Source organism: Anser brachyrhynchus (genome assembly GCF_964034855.1).
Source record: "Anser brachyrhynchus genome assembly, chromosome: 3".
NCBI classification, from domain to species: domain Eukaryota; kingdom Metazoa; phylum Chordata; class Aves; order Anseriformes; family Anatidae; genus Anser; species Anser brachyrhynchus.
The window spans coordinates 78,778,933-78,793,380 of record NC_137696.1 but is presented as its reverse complement, the minus strand read 5'-3'; the positions used below and the strand labels follow the sequence as shown (position 1 = coordinate 78,793,380).

Genomic DNA, 14,448 nt, shown 5'->3' with positions numbered 1-14,448 from the left:
AGAGCATAAATGTGATAAAACAGCAGAATCTCTTCAGTTTATTCACTCCCTGGGTTACATTGCAGAGAACATAGGAGAGGTGCTCCAGCCTTCTGATCATCCTCATGACCCTCCTCTGGACTCGTTCTAATATGTCCATGTCCATTTTCTGCTGGGGGCCCCAGATCTGAGTGCAGGGTTCCAGGTGGGGTCTCACAAGAGCAGAGCAGAAGGGGACAATCATCTCCCTTGACCTGCTGGCCACTCTTCTTTTGATGCAGCCCAGGATACAGTTGGCTTTCTGGTCTGCAAGAGCACATTGCCAGCTCATTGCCTTTCATCCACCAGCACCCCCAAGTCCTTCTCTGCAGGGCTCCTCTCAGTCCACTCATCACCTACCCTGTATTTGTGCTTGGGACTGGCCAGTCCCATGTACAGGACCTTGCACTTGGCCTTGTTGATCTTCATGAGGTTCACACAAGCCCACTTCTTGAGCCTGTCAAGGTCCCTCTGGATGGCAGAGGTTTCCTCCCTCCAGCATGTTGACCACTCCACACAGCCTGGTGTTAACCACAGATCTGAAGGCACTTCTCTTCTCTGAAGATAGAGTGGCCTGATGAGCTCAGGGAATCTCTCTGAATCATCCAGCTAAGGAAAGTGTATAATCTCGGGGGTTGCATGCTGTATCAGAAATAGTAATTCATCTCCTGTTCCCTAACAGACAAATTTCAAGATGCATTTTTTCAAAACTGGGCTTTAGTGAAGAGGTACTGCAGTTCTGTGAGAGTCTCTGGGCAAAAGAGAAGAAGGATTGGAATGAACTTCTTCAGGAGTGCTGAATTCAGAAAGTAAAGGGAAGTCACTTCCTATGACTTTGGAAAATAGCCTTGCCTCTGGCCTAGCTGTTTAGTATTTTTTAACATTAATAACACCTTGTGAGTCTTAATGATTAATACGAATAATGGCTAAAAAGACCCAAGGAAGAGGAGAGATGTTACAGTTATGATTTAGCCATCAAATGAGCACTTTTGTTGCATAACATAATATGGTGAAAGGCAGGGTCATAAAATATAATTTTCCTTTGTATTTCTTTTTATGGAAAAAAGCATATGCAGTGGTTTGAACAATTGTGTATGGTTTGCCACAATGATTGTCATGTAATTAGACCAGTGGTTACTTGCAGAGCACATCTTCATATGCATTCATGCATGGTTTTGTAACCTGGCTAAGTGACTAATCGTCTAAGATGTTAATCTCCATATATATATGACTTGAATATTCACTTAGAATCCAATCAAAAGCCTATCTACGTCAAGAAATTGTTAATAACAAGGTGGGCTCACCAGGAGCTGGCATACTTTGTACAACAACATGAAGTCTGGCTGGTTCAAGATTACTGGCTATTTTTGTACAAAAATCTTTTTATTATGCATATCTCACATCATGGATGGTGGGTCACTTTCTCTTGCACACACATTACTGCTACATTTTTATTTCTAATCAAGATGGCCACATCAGCGTCAAATTTCTAAAAGAAAAAAGAGAAAGACACCCTCAAGACACACATTGTAAAAACAATAGAGGCAAAGATGATGGAATATAATGCTCTTAAAATATACAAGGAGCAAATGAAGACTACATGAAAAAAAGGTTCTAAAATGTATAACATTTCTTTCAAAGTTGAACTACTTGAAGAATACTTAGCTTGCCACAGGAAAGGGGAGAAAAAATATGCACCAACTTGTCTATAATTCATATTACCTTTAGCTACTCCCCAAATGCAGTTTTCTGTGACTGCACAACAGACAGGTTTTCACGTCCTTATCCTTCTGTCAGTCAGATTTGCTTAGCTTTGTAGTTTTTGTATATGTGTAGGTTTCTGCTTGATCTGCTATTATGAAAACTCCACTACTGTGCCTATTCTGCTTCTCTCCCTTTCTCAGTGAGTTTTTATTGCTAACCTTAAACAGATTACGAGCATACTCCCGGAAAGATTTATTAATAGAATAGATACTGAAATACATCAACTTGAAAGTAAACATGTCTGCAAGAACAAGTCCAACAGAGAACATTTCTAGAGAGCCCCACCTCCACAACCGCTGCCATAATGGAAAGTCCAAACTGCAGTTTTTGGTTCTTTGATGTCACTGCTGCTGTTTCTGTTAAAGTCCTCCCACAGATAAAAATGATTTGGAGGTACAGGAGTCGTTGTTAAACTCCTCTGCTCTTTAGTATGTTATATTGCATCAAGATATTGGTAAGTCAGTTGTAGAAGTTGAAAACGTTCTTGAAACTATTGGGTCATTGGTGAAAATGCTTGCAGAAATGTTTTGAGGGCCTAATTTATACATGATTATGTTATTTTAAAGCAGAAGGTGATTATACTTTACTTGTTTTCTTTCTTGGGAGCTGTGGGTTGGACTCTGGAAGATAACATTGGCAAAGAAAATAATGGTAACTGATTTTATTTTTATTTTTTTTCAAAAAAGGGGTTTGGATTGAGTTTTGGCTTGAGGTTAGGATATGTTCTTAGTTTAACAGAGCTACTTCAAACATTGCTAATTAGAGAAGCATTAACATCAGAACAACATTTCAAATTCATTGATGTCATCTTGCTAACAGATTTGGATACATGGGCCATAATCCCATTGGAAAGCCAGGAGATGTTTTTTTCCCAGAATGGGGAAGACCCACTTGTGCAGGTCTGTTTTCGTGGTCAGAGGGAGTGGGAGAAAGAAGAGCTGTGGGATCTGTTCTCAATGGTCAATTTTCTTCCCAGGAGCTGTCAGCAATAATGGACTACACAGAGCATATTTGGATCTAGCATCAGACTGGATTGGTTTGTGACTTTTCTTTTTCTTTTGGTCAGAATTAGAGCTTAATGTAAGATCTCAAAAGCTTTCATATGGCATGTGACATTGGTATCACTTGAGTATGCTGTCCTAGCATACAAATATTGTTCCAGCAAGAGTGGCCATAAAGACCAACAGAGAAAACAGGCTCCCATAGCCCCACTTGCATTTAGAAGGTTTTAGACATACTTCCCCAGTTTTCCACCAGGAGTCAACTATACAGTGTGCTACATTTTTCTCGTATGAATACACATCAAAATACATCTTTTCTTTTTAAATCAGTGCCCTTGATATTAATTTGTCCAGGCTGGTAATAGGGTTCTAGGATAAGCAGGGTATTTCCATTTGCTTTAGTTCAGATGTATAACATTCAGATGTATAGTGCCTGCACAGCAAATGTCACATTGGCAAGACTGAAAGAACATGATGCATCAAGATGGTTTATTACCAACTCATATGGTCCCAGCCCTCCAGCAATCCAGTACCTAATAAAATTATTAATACCTAATAAAAAGGCTTATTGCAGCTCTGAAGCTAGTGATTGCTTTTTAATTACATATTTCTTTTGATTTAATAAGGTAGTAAATATTTTCTTCATCTCTCTTTAAAGAAAAATATGCATTTTATGTATTAGTACCCTTTATATAGGTTATTTATATTCCACACATAATCATCACCATATTTACCGTGGGTCACATCAACCTTTTAGCCACCTTTTTACATTATTTTTGCTATCTTTACAAAACATAAGTTATTTTACAAGTTATCAAAAGAATTCCTTAAAGGATAAAAAATACATAAATTCTTCCTTGGTGTGAATATACTGCAGAGTAAAGAGGACCCTTACATAAGTCATGGCATATTTGCGTTAGCTCCAGCTCATTCTTAAAATGGAGTGATGGGATCTGAGGCTGTGGGAACACTCACATTTAAGACAGGTCTGTAGCTTGCCTACATATATGGAATGTTTGAAGATGAAAAAAGTGCATCTTCCTTGGGATAGGATTCAGCACAGACTAAACCCCCTTCAGGGGACCAGACCATGCAGATATCCAGTCTGCTGCATCCTCACTGCTGCAGGCTTGCTTCTAGGTAGATCACTAGTTAAGCCAGGCATATGTAGGTAGGTCTAGACTCACACACCTACTCACGACACATCTTGAGAAGGTCTCCCTGCCCAAACTGGACTTGTACCTTGCTCTATTTCTTCTATTCTGTATGTTTCCTGCATCTGCAGGGTTACTTTTGCACAGCAAAATTAAGAGTCATCTGAAACGTAAATTTGAGAGAGTGGCTATCTTAGAAACCTGTGTGTTTCCTAGTCACATTGGTTGGTTTAATGTGAGAACGAGGTCTAATGCAAAGCATTAGCTTTGTGGTTATGTAGAACCAAATTCAGCAACTGTAAATGTACCATTGGTTATGCTTCTCTCATCCCTCTCAATGCCGTCAGTGAGAACGAGAACCTCTACTAAAATGTCAGCTTGTTCAGGCTCTCTGGAGGCAAAGATGTCTGCAATTTTGCCTGATTCCACTCCTGGGAACACAATGGCTGGAGAATTTAATTTTTTAACCATCGTCATTGCTATGACTCCCTCTCCAGCATGGGCCCACAGAAAGTTGCATCAGCACTTTCATTGCCAATTGGCACTCAGGAGACACAAAAGAGCAGCACAAGGACAGGAACAAACAGGTGGGGTAGGAGAAAAGTGTGGAAATTTCCTGTCCTGGGCAGAATGTTATAAATATATATATTTATTTAACTACATTCTGAAAAATAGTCAAGAGCCCTTAGTAGGCCTTGGCTTGAGACCAGATGACATTTTCTTTTAGCTGACATAACCTGGGAATCTACTACGGCCCGTTCTGTCTTGGTTAAATCAGCAGCTTTGAATTCAACCTTTCCCATTACAAACCTCCCTAAAAGAAACAAATCTGTTAAGCAACAAAACGTGCAGTATGTTATTTCAAAGGAAGAGCTATAATTGCAGCCCGTCCCTAGGCATTACTAGAAAAGCCTAGCATGCACTAAGTAGACAATTTGCTATGCTATAGGCTGTAAGCATAGCTCTTATATTACCCTCTTCACATTTTCTTAGAGCAAAAATTACGTAGCAGAGCAGCTTATTTAATTGTGGCACACACAAGACAGGAGCATACACCAGGGCATAAAATACATTCACAGCAGCACAAAATGCATAGCTGGAGCAACACCAAACCTATTTTCTACTAGTATAGAATCTCTCTGTGTGCAGCTTTGGTCCTCTACTCAATGAGTCACATTAGTGGTTATATTTGCTGAGGTGTAACACTGAAAGGGAGTAATTTTGTGAGTCTGAGGCCACCTTGAAGCTGAGGGCTGCAAGCCCAACAGCACGTCCTGCCTGCAAAGGTCATTCTGAGCCCAAAGCCCCAGGCAGCTGGTGCTGCCTTCCCATTGCTTCTAGCTGTCAGCTGCTCAGATAGCTTCTTTTTACTCTAGGCCTGTGCAGCTGACATGTTTAGCATGGGAGAAACCAAAGTCTCTTTCTCCCTGCTTTTCCATCACCAAGCTGTATGGGTGGAAAATGGGGACAGAAATGGATCATGGCAAAGTGATGGAGTGCACGATGTCCAGTTAATCCTTGTGGCAGAAAACAAAATAACAGCCTTCAATCTTTATTTGGGAGTTAAGAAAAGCCCTTCTCATTGAAACTAATGGGGTCTTATCTCAGTCAGCTTACAGGCTTTGATCCTAAAGTAATATGGAGAAAAGAATATATAGACAGGAATAAACTATAGTGAAGCCACATGTCACATTTTTCATGATCCTTTCTTTAAACACAAAACTGTTCTCTGGTGGGCCATGTGCGAAGGAAGAACATTCTGGTTGGAAGGGCAATCCTGGGATGTGTCACTGAGCAGCGTACCTCTCTGGGCTACAGTGACATAATATAAGCCACAGATTTTGCTCCATCCCATAAGAAGTCTGTTGTTTTCCCTCTGCTATTTGGTCTAGAAACAGCACATGAAGGGAGAATGCCCTCGTGGCTTCAGCATGGCTGTGTCCATCAGCAGTGCCGGGTCTTCTCCATGGTCAGCTGCAGACCTGCTGCCTAAGTTGAGCTGTAGAACTGTGATCTTTGCCTTTTGCTACTAATTACCTAAATGGTACAAAACCCTCTCTCTATCTTCAAAAAAACCCTATCTATCTTAGTGATAGCTTTGAAGCTACATTACTAAGGGGACGTAAAGAATTTTAAAAATCCCTCTGTTAAAATCCCTAATTAGTGCCAATGTATTATAAGAAGAGGCTTTCTCCAGGCCACTCTTTCACTGTCACTTGGTCAATTAGGGTAAATGAAAAGACAATGGCTGTGATTTTCCACTCCATCCCTCTAGTTTCACATTAATGTAATAGAGCAATTAACACTTGAGGCTTCAGCCTCTACAGCTGCTAGGCTGGAGTAAGCAGTTGTGGCTGGGCCACAGGGAAGTCTGAGCTGGGCAAACCTCAGGGAGTGAAGGAGGCAGAGCTGTGGGCCAACCACCTGGCTGCACAGCCCATGCATAAAGTCCTTTTGATGTACACCTAGATGCAAACAAGAGGCTGAACCCTCAGTAATAAATAGCAGCACTACATAATAATAGCTGAGAATTAGTAAGTGCTTTACGCTTATATAATGCCAGTTGTATGAGGCACCCCCAGCATTTTGCAAATGTTAACCTCTGCTATTAAGTGTGCGTACCATGAGCTTATTAATTAGTTTATTTTTTCTGGGTTATTTTTAACCTGAAGCAGTTCCTTGATCCAGCTCACAACATAGCCCCACACATAGTTACATGAGCGTTAGTAGCTAGACTTTGATGGTGTTGATAACAGAATAAGGGGAAGGGAGGTCTTTGCACCAGTGTAGTCCCTGAAGCCTTCATGCTGTTAAACCACAGGTTTAAGCCAAATTATTTTTAATTCCTAACTCCAGCAATGTAGCTGTGATTAACATTTTACTGCCTTTCATTACAGCCTCATTCCCCAGAGGTGTAAGAACAATTGAAAGGCCTTTTTTTCAATGCCCTTGACATGACCCTTTCAAAAGTAGGTTAGGGCTCACCTTTCGCCTTCTCCTGCCTCACTGCTATTAAAGACAGGATTGAATTTTACAGCTAGTACATCTACTTAGAGTTACATTATGATTCATAAATTCCCTGAGGCAGAGACTGGAGCCAGATCTTTTGCTGGTATAAACTGGCACAGCTCCACTGCTTTTGACACTAATGTGCACCACCTCACCTATGTATGTTTTCAAAGGCACCATGATGCTATTCAAGCAACAATAAAATGAATGGGTCATTATCATGCATGCTGCACTTCTGCTGGCTACAACAAAGGTACATGAGGCATGAATTTGACTCAATATATCTTTGGCTGATGGGGAAATCATGGTCCTGCAGATAAACAATATGTTTTCTGTTTGTTCTTTTATCAATATCTGGATAGAACATATGGAGGAGTTTTTGAAAGCTTTCTTCTGAGCAAGGTTGTTTTCCACTTCTGAACTGCCAATTTACCATGAGAAATCCGTTCACTGGAATGACAGAATGGGCAAGATGTACAGCAGAAATAGTATGGTCTGTTGCAATAAATTACAGGTTTCTTTTTCATGTGCAGCAGTAGAGGCGGCACTGATGCAATTAGCTACAGCTGGTTATAGAAAGAAAACATGCATCTGTGGATGGCTCAGACTGGAGTGAACCGACATGTATTTTCTGGTATTTATCACTGTAGAGAGAGTGGGAAATAAAAAGGACTGCAATTTTCATTCTGGGGTGCAACAAACTTTAATAACCTTTATTTCCCCCCTGTTAAATGAACTTAACCTAATAAACACATTCAGTCCATTACACAGCAATTAGTAAATGCATCTAGATCTTCACAGATGCTCCAAAGGAAGGATTAGAAAGGTCCATTTTCTGGAGTAAGGGATCTGAAGTAATTATTTGCAGAAATAAGGAACTGAAGTGTGCAGTATGCTGTATGTCCTTTTACCTCTAGGCTTCAGATATCCCATTTAATTTCATTACAGCAAAGGCTTGGGGCTAACGAGGAGAGAGCTAGCAAACATCTTGCTGCTGGTGGTTCAGAGTTTCCCTGTATCCCGGATATCACAGTCTGGGTTTTCCAGAAATATAGCTGCAGAGGTTGTGGATATGGCTCACATTAAATGATTTTCAGCACCAGCCTCATGGTGCAGCATCATCTTTTTTTTTTTTTTTTCCTGAATGTCCTGTTCACAGACTTATTTTTTCTCTGCCTGTTTCAGCTGCCTTTTTTAACCTCAGTGCATTCACCATTTCCCACCATGTTCTTCCAACAAAACAGGTAAAGTCTTTAAATTAACTCTTTGAGAATGAAACTAAAATTTTCCTAAGAAACTTTCTGTGTCAAGAGTTCTCCTCAGTCTCATGTTTCTTTTCCCTCTCTCTTTGTTCTGGCCCTCATCCTTTATGTAATACTCCTGTCTGCCGAGGCCAGGTCTGGCAGACAGGAGTGAGAGGGCTGGCAGACCAATGCTTTCTGCTGTTGCTTGCAAGAGACTGTGATACAACTTTATTGCAACCATTGAATTTTTTCTTTAGATCAAAGTACGTTTGCCACTACACCCCAATTTCTCATTATCTGGCAGTCCAACAGTTTGTCTGCTTCTGTGGAAACATCTACAATGGGTGCTTGGCTTTGCATTGTACTTAAATTAGTGGGTTGGATCTTTTCCGTTTCTTTATGCATGGGACACTAGCGACTGGGGAGTATAAGAGAGTGATAACTGTGAGCATGGATATTTCCCAATGAAGCACCATGTTTTCATCCTCCAGCTCCACCAAAACACTTCCCTGCTGTGTTTGAATCATATAATGTATTTCATGGTTTCAGTATCATAGAAGCAGCTAATCAGCTATTTTTGCTCTTGTTTTGGGTCAAAATAACTTGGCAGTGGCTATTTTGTCCTTTCCTAGAGTAGACTCAGAACTTGGGCTGAAAACATCACAGAGTGGGAAAGGAGAGATGAGCTTGGACATGGGCATTCAAGCCCAAAATTCAAAAGGGACTTTTGGGCTTTTGTCCCATGCACAGTCCATGTCTAAGCTGACAGTCCAGCAGAAAATCACAAAGGCAGTTACAGCAATGCAGCACAATCACTTGACTTGCCACTTATTTTCAAAGCTGTGTTTAAAAGTAAAATGCCACTTCTTAGACTTCCTCCCTTGTTACACAGCCTGCTTTAATGTTCCATCAAAACAAAGAAAACAACTGTTCCCACATTAGGCATACATTAGCTATGGGGAAAAAAAGAAAAACAAATCATTATTACATGCTTTGGAAAAGGAAAGGAGCCAGGGTGTGTGCCTAGACGACAAATTTCTATAATCTCCAAACCTATAATTTACTTCAGAAATGTGTGGTTACCTTGAAGAAGAGAGGGATCTTCCCAGCTTGCCAGTATAATGAATGATTCAGGTGTGAATGGAAACACATGAAGGGAAAAGTAAAGATCTAAGGAAGACAAAGTTTCAAAACTGTAACGCAAAACAATGTCTCCTCAGACCTCACCCACTCAAATTCCTGCCCCACAACTCAGCAAAAGGAGACAAGCCGTCTTGATACTGGCACCCTACTGCAGTCAGAAGAAAAACAAGCACTGAAACCCACAGAATAGATGGCAAAGGCGGCATTTCAAGTACCCTCAGATCATCCTGTGAGTTGAAAACAGATCTTGACTACAAGTTATTGAAAATGGAAGAGCAAGAGCTGAGGTTGCTGCCAATTTCTCTCTTCTTAATAACAATCAATTTCTGCTGTGTGCTCACCAGAATAACAAAAAAAAAAAAAGTGCATATATTGGAAATTGGGATGTACAACCTGTACTCATACTTTTCGTTTGTGATGCCGAATATAGATGTTCGGAACACAGAGGAACAGTGGCTACTTAATTTGCTCAGGAACAGAATAATTCATGTCAACTGCTCCCACAAGGGATACTGGCAAGGACTGTTTTCCTCATTACTTGCTTTGGAAACAATCTTTACAAATCCCACCAGTAACAGGAGACTGAAAATGAGTCCAAATACATCATTTAAAGTAAAAAAAAAAATCTTTCCATATCAGGAGGGCGGTGCGTGCTGATGTATTTGGTTATGATAGTCTTCAAGAGTTGCCCAAGAATCTGGTAGCAATGAAAAGCAAATGCATTGAGCCTGGTATAAAGACTGCCCTGCAATCTACTGCTTTTGTTTAGCGTTTCAGGGGACCCCATCTCAGATGGCTTAAACTGTCTGTAAGTTGGTTGTCTCAGGCCACACTGATCAGACGGGGGCTTCTGTGTAAATAACAGCAAAGAGGCACCTTCCAGAGACGTTTTAGCTCCTTTTCGTCATGAACCTCTCTCAGGATGAGAGCAGCTTTCCAGAAATGCGTTTTTTTGGCTGCCGAATGAGCAGGAAGCTTGTGGTGTTCAGGTTAGGCTTAGGCCATAGTTCAGCACTAAATACAGCTTCAGGGTGCCAGCCTAAACCTGGTAACATTTTTTGATGGCTCAACTTTTTATCAGCAGGCCTTGCCATAGACTTGGCATCATCTGTGCTCTCTCAGCCAGCAGAAAGCCAGCATAATCACCTAAAATGGCATTGACATGTATGCCCTGGCTAACTTGGTGGGAATGCTGCATGGGATGAGGCTCAGGTTTGGGCACTTCGTATGGGTGCAGTGTTTGTGATGGCAAAATGCCCCTGGGGAGAGCCGGCCTGCAGGCAGCACCCAGACTGGTGATCTCCATCTTATGTGCCCCACGCTCCTGGCAGGAAGCTGCCTCAGGGCATCACTCGGCTGGCTGGCGGCTGGAAACCACTCCAGGCCTACTTTATTCATGGGTGGTTTGCAACCTGCTCATTCCTGGTTCCTGAGCCAGCACCATCTTCCAGACTGAAAAGCTCCCCTCTTCCCTACTCCTTACCCCTTTGGAGAAACCTGCTCTCGTCTCTGTGGCCACTGTTCCCAGCCTGACCCACCCTGCTCCTCAGTTTCTGCCTTCTCCATGTGAGAGAAGGGAAAAAAAAAAAAAAGAAAAAAAAAAAAAGGAACAATCAGCTCTTTTTAAGATTTTGGGCCCACAAGCGATTGACTCATGTCAGCCAGCCCTTTGAAGTACTGGGGCTGTTTGTGGAGACAGAGCATCAGAGCTCAGCCCTGGACAAGCTGATTGTTTCAATCAAAGATTTAAACAACTGCCACATGCAAATACATGGAAAAAAAAAAAAAAGGCTAAGCTCCCGACAGACTGCATCCTCCTTAGGGACCCCTTGAGCACCCACTAGTATGGAGATGCTGCAAGAGCAGGAAAGGCTGCTCGGGGTTACAGCTGACTTCCTGTCTCACCTTGATCCGCACTTTTTCAGAATTGTAGGAACTGAGGTCTTACGCCTTAAAACATTTTTCTCAAGTTTCTGTAGCAGCTTGGAGTCTGTCTTCAGCAGGACGGTGCCGGGGTGGGACTGCAAATTCACCCTGTGCTTCCTATGGGGCAGCGCTCCTGAGCTACTTGCTCACAGTGCAGGTGGGTCTCGAACTCACCCCAGTGCACCCTCATGTAGGGTGCCTGGAGGTCTGGACCACACCTCGAATAGCCTCCCGACTCCAGCCTTGCGTGTGTGTGCGTAAGTGGAGGCAGTGCTCACCGCCGGCAGTAGCGGGAGTCACGAATACAGTAAGACATCTGTGAAAGTGCTGTGACATAGCTTGGTAAATGAGCAGGGGAACTGCCACTTGTGCATCCAAAACTCTGGTTAACTTACTACTACACTATGGTAATGCCCAGAATTGCAGATTTCAGTTCACTTCCCTGTTTGGTTCTAGAAGAAGTTGGTACTTGCACATAATTGCTTTCTTTGTCCTTCCTCTTGACCCCAAGTACTTCATATCTGTTTGAATGCCATGACAGTGTCCAAATAACAAATATAAGGGGAATGCAAAAAAAAAAAAAAAAGACACACTCTTTGTCTGAAAGTAGGCAGCTCTGCCTGGTGAGAGTTTATGTCTCTTATGTTTCCAATAAATGAAATAAGCTTGAGAGCCATCTGTGTGGCTACCAAGTTGCTACTCCTCACCTGAGCAGGTCCAGAGTTGATTCATCTTTTAAAATGTATTTTTCGTGTTCACAATATCCAAAGATGAGTTGCCAGCTAATTTAGGTGGAAAGTTTTGCACTGCTTTTAGGAATGTGAAGCTAAATCTTTTAATCCTGGTCTGGCCTTCATAAACTTGGAGAAGGAAAAAACACACATGACAAGAATAAGCATTATACAAAACCCAGTTTAGTTTATTCCAGTATTTCCCAAACATCAAGCACTCCCTCTGTAGAAAATATGAAAGACCGGAGGCATAGGAATAAGTGGAGGTAAGGGGAAAGATGCAGGAGGCTGCAGAGGTACATATGTGAAGACTTTTTATTGTAATATAGCACGGATATGATTAATTTGATGTGAAGAGAAAATGGGCTGAACTTAAGCAAGTTGCTCTTGTTCAGGACTCTATCTTAAGAATTGATTATACCAGACTCAGGCTTGTTTTTGAGTGGTTTTCTCCCTTTTACTGCTCAATAAAATACTTTGGAGATGTGAGCAGCCTATATTTGATGTAGATGTACTTTCCTGAGTCATCAGATAGCCTGAAAGAATTATTTCAGTGCTGCAATTCATTCCCTCTGTCTCTAGGAGGTATTTACTCTGAGTTGTACTGTCCTGAGATGTTGCTGACAGCCTACACTGGGAACATTGTGTGGGACAGAGGAAGAAAGAAATTATGATGGCTTGTCTTTCCTAGGCAAGTAGAGTTTCACCTGCTGCCGGCCACTCCAGATGGGCTGCCAGACTGCCTCCTGAGAGGGAAGATGACTATATTGAAGCTTCTGGGAAAGGAGAAGTACCCTAAACCACTTCTCCCATTTCTCCCCTAAAAAAGCCTGGCCGCTATCACACCATCTTGTGGGAGTCCTGGTGTGCTGGTCCATGGATTGCCAAACACAGTTCTCTGGGAAAGAGAACAACAAACAAATGTTTGTGAAATCGTAATCGGAAATGTAAGCTCATCCTTGCAGTGCCACTTGTGTAAGACCTCCAGCCTGCATCATGTTTTGCCCCAGCACAGGGGTCTGCCCATCTTGAGTAGACCACAGGGTCAGGGCCTACTTATGACAATAGCACTGGGCAGATTAATGTCCCACAGTTTCTTCAGCACCTCCGTTCGCAGCATAACAATTTCACAATAGTGTGCATGTAAATAAACATCAGATCCGAACTGAGCTGGCTGAGCAAACCTCCAGCCAGAAACACCACACTTTGTTGGGGGGAGCCACTTGGGCTGTCTTGCTAATGATATGAAAACAAACACAGAACTGTGAGGCTTAATATTGGTAAGCACTTGTTATTGCTCCGCTGAGCATGGGTGGGTCTGGTATGAAAAAATGGCACCTAGCGATTATTTTTAATCATCTTTTTTTTTTTTTTCTCTCCCTCAGTTTTACCTTCCTCACATCTGGAAGTTAATATTGAACCATTGGCAAGATGTAATTTCTTTTCACCTGCCTTCTCTGACTTCTTAGCACATAAACTATTGGTGCAGGGACTGTATGCATGCGATCACTTCCTTCGTACTCTTCAGAAATACACAGCAATGCATGTCTGGCTATTCATGGTCACAGCAGACTGAGGCAAGGGAGGCAAAATGCAAGAACTCTGTATAGAAGAGAGGCACAGCAGAATGCCAAACCTTAAACTACAATCCCTGGAGCTGTGAATTGAAGGCAGAAGGGAGATAAGCTTATAAGTGCAATGTCATGGCTTGTGGAGGGGTGAAACATAGCTCCAAAGGCTGCACACCCACACATGCTGAGCTCTAAGGCTGGCAGCTGGGGAGTTGCTCCATCTTCTCCTGCTGTAAAATATCTGTCCTACATGAAGTTCCACACCCACAGCATTTGTATCACAAGCCCTTGTGGGAGGTGGGAGCCAGGCACCATGCATGTACAGAAATCCAGTCAACACCACTACTGCTATTAAGACATTCACCTGCAACTTTTGAGTTTCACAGTGGTTATAAACTTGTGGCATTGGTGAGGAGCAAAAGCAGATAGTAACGTGGAATTGCTCAGGATAATTTTTCTTTACATTGAGGCAGATTCACTGCATGCAAAATGAGATATTTGCAGTGCAGTGAGTTCTCCACAGCCAGTGAGGTGGAAATAGATACTTCTAGGGCATGGGTAATCTTGTCCTCACATAGACATCTAAAATAGGTCAGATGAATCATCGCCTGTGAGTATTTTTTTCCACTGACTATAAAGGGAGTCTGGGCTTAGATGTAGACTTCTATATTACGAATGTCTAGAGTTAGGTGTACTGAGTTCTTCACAAAGCGATTCACTCCAGACATGTGCAGAAGCAGCCTCTAAGTTTATACTTTAATATTTTATGCATACAACAGAGGGGAAATGTAAGTATGTCCTCAAGGCTGAACAATGGATATTAACAAATTTCCATTGCTCTCTCTGGGAGAACAGACATCTAGGAAATCAGCAGGAAACAGCTAAGA

The 14,448-nt window shown here is 42.0% G+C and overlaps 1 long non-coding RNA gene across 1 annotated transcript; it reads left to right on the top strand.

Annotated features, from left to right (window-relative positions):
• Positions 1-1,579: 1,579 nt before the first annotated feature.
• LOC308193403 lies at positions 1,580-8,482 on the top strand. The gene is made up of 3 exons (XR_013949605.1): positions 1,580-2,681; positions 2,759-2,818; positions 8,132-8,482. It is a non-coding gene; the product is annotated as an uncharacterized lncRNA (long non-coding RNA).
• The last annotated feature ends 5,966 nt before the right edge of the window (positions 8,483-14,448 follow it).